Source organism: Salvelinus sp. IW2-2015, linkage group LG17 (genome assembly GCF_002910315.2).
Source record: "Salvelinus sp. IW2-2015 linkage group LG17, ASM291031v2, whole genome shotgun sequence".
NCBI lineage: Eukaryota > Metazoa > Chordata > Actinopteri > Salmoniformes > Salmonidae > Salvelinus > Salvelinus sp. IW2-2015.
In genome coordinates, this window is record NC_036857.1 from 8,551,285 (window position 1) to 8,554,226 (window position 2,942).

At 45.3% G+C, this 2,942-nt stretch overlaps 1 protein-coding gene across 1 annotated transcript in view; it reads left to right on the top strand.

The window, feature by feature from the left end:
• The window catches only part of LOC111976559 (plexin-D1-like), a 99,600-nt gene that overhangs the window by 14,635 nt on the left and 82,023 nt on the right, over positions 1 to 2,942 (top strand).

Sequence of the window (2,942 nt, forward strand, 5' to 3'; positions counted from 1 at the left end):
AGGGAGCACTGAGGGAGGGAGAGAGAGAGAGGGAGAGAGGGAGGGAGAGAATGGGGATGAGGGAGAGAGCGAGAGAATGGGGATGAGGGAGAGAGCGAGAGAATTGGGATGAGGGAGAGAGCGAGAGAATTGGGATGAGGGAGAGAGCGAGAGAAAGGGGATGAGGGAGAGAGAGAAACTGGGGATGAGAGAGCAAAAGAGAGAGAGATAGAGAAAGACGGGATGAGACAAAGAGTGAGAGAGACTGAGGATGAGTGAGAGAGACTGGGGATGAGAGAGAGAGAGAGAGAGAGAAAGAGAGGACTGTTTGAGGACTGAGGAGAGATTTGAGGACTGAGCAGAGAGACAGCAGCACAGAGACAGACTAACACTGTCTGTCCATCTCTCATCTCCCTCTCGCCTCTCTTTATTTATCTTCTATTTATCCCGTTCTCCCTGTCTGTCATTCCTTTTTTATTTGGTAACTGTTAGTTATTGTTTTCTTCTACACTCTTATGCACATGTCTCTCTTTAATCTGGTCATCCTTCTCTCTTTGTGTTCTCTTCTCCTCTCTTTGCTCACTCTCCCTCCCTCCCTCTCTCGCGCTCTCTATCTCTCTCTCTCCCCCTCTCCCTCTCTCTCTCTCTGCCTCTCTCACTCTACCTCTACAAAGACGTGTTGATTGTGATGATGGTGGTGGGAGGGAGAGCGCACACTGGCTCCTTTGAGAAGAAAATGTCAAGTGTGTATTTATGCGCATGTCAGTGTGACGTGTGTGTGTGTGAGTCCGGGGCACTGATGTCATCAGCGTGTGTATGGTGGTGTGTTTGGGAGGTCACCCTGGGCTGCTACTGGTGGTAAGGCCTGGAGCCCAGGGCTCGAGCAAAGGGGGCTGTTATCAGGGCATCAGGGGTCGGTGTCTGTGGGTGGATGGGTCCCCTCTGTCACCTTTCTGACACTCACACTCAAACATAATGGGTGCTGGAGGATTATCTCATCATTGGAGAATCTGCCCGTCTCTCTCTCTCTCTGTGTGTGTGTGTGTGTGTTGGTGTGTGTGTGGTTGTGTGGTGGGTGGTGTGGGGTGTTGTCAGGACTGTCTCTAAGCTTGACCGCGTAGGTGTGTAAAAGGCAATGTATCGCCTGTCAGTGTGGGGTGGCCTTGTGTGTCTCGAGTGGGTTTTTGTTCTGTGTGTCGCAGGATGTGGTGTACCCCCTGTGTCTTGTGAGTGTGCCCCGTCTCGATGTGTTACCCCTTGTCGCGGGAGTGTTGTTGTTCCCCGTGTGCCTCGTAAGTGTGTTTATCCCCTGTGTTCTCTGTGAGGTGTGTGGCCCCTGTTCCTCTGGAGGTTGTTTAAACCCTCTGGTGCCCCGTGGCCTGTGATGGGTTTTGTGGTCGGTGTCTCTGTGAGTGTGTTTAAATGTACAGTACCAGTCAAAAGTTTGGACACACCTACTCATTCAAGGGGTTTTCTTTATCTTTACTATTTTCTACATTGTAGAATAATAGTGAAGACATCAAAACTATGAAATAACACATATGGAATCATGTAGTAACCAAACAACTGTTAAACAAATTTTATTTTTGAGATTCTTCAAAGTAGCCACCATTTGCATTGCTGACAGATTTGCACACTCTTGGCATTTTCTCACCCAGCTTCATGAGGTAGTCACCTGGAATGCTTTTCCAACAGTCTTGAAGGAGATCCCACACATGCTGAGCACTTGTTGGCTGCTTTTCCTTTACTCTGCGGTCCCACTTGAAGAAACGTACAAAGTTCTTGAAATTTTCTGGTTTGACTGACCTTCATGTCTTAAAGTAATGATTAACTGTTGTTTCTCTTTGCTTATTTGAGCTGTTCTTGCCATAATATGGACTTGTTCTTTTACCAAATAGGGCTATCTTTTGTATACCACCCCTACCTTGTCACAACACAACTGATTAGCTCAAACGCATTAAGAAGGAAAGAAATTCCTCAAGTTAACTTTTAACAAGGCACTCCTGTTAATTGAAATGCATTCTAGGTGACTACCTCATGAAGCTGGTTGAGAGAATGCCAAGAGTGTGCAAAGGGTGGCTACTTTGAAGAATCTCAAATATAAAATATATTTGGATTTGTTTAACACTTTTTTGCTTCCTACATGATTCCATTTGTGTTATTTCATAGTTTTGATGTCTTCACTATTATTCTACAATGTAGAAAATAGTAAAAATAAAGAAAAACCCTTGAATGAGTAGGTGTGCCCAAACTTTTGACTGGTACTGTATGTATGCATGTGTGTATGCATGTGGGTCTGTATCTGTGTATTTGACAGTATATTTCTCGGATTTTTAGGGTGTGTTGTCTGTGAGTGTGTTCGACGCTGTCTGTCTGTGATTGTGTCTGTATCTGTCTGTCTCTGTGTATGTCTTTATCTGTCTGTCTGTGTATGGATCTCTCTGTATCTGTCTGTGTGTGGGTCTCTCTGTATATCTGTCTGTGTGTGGGTCTCTCTGTATATCTGTCTGTGTGTGGGTCTCTCTGTCAATCTGTCTGTGTATGGGTCTCTCTGTATATCTGTCTGTGTGTGGGTCTCTCTGTATATCTGTCTGTGTATGGGTCTCTCTGTATATCTGTCTGTGGATACACTCCCGGCACACACACACTAGCACCTGTCAATACATTTGCAAAGCATGCAGGTTTTAAATGTAACACACAGCTCCTTAAGAAAAACAGAGTTAACAAATGCAGCTAAAATATGAGTTGAGAGGAGAAAGCTCATTCTCACCAGATATGTCTGGGGTGTGAGGAAATGCGTGCTGATGAGAAGAATGTTACAACTAATTAAAACATAGATCTCTCTCACACCCACACACAGACAGATAATACAGAGAGACCCACACACAGACAGATATACAGGGAGACCCCGCACACAGACAGATATACAGAGAGACCCACACACAGACAGATAAGCAGAAGAG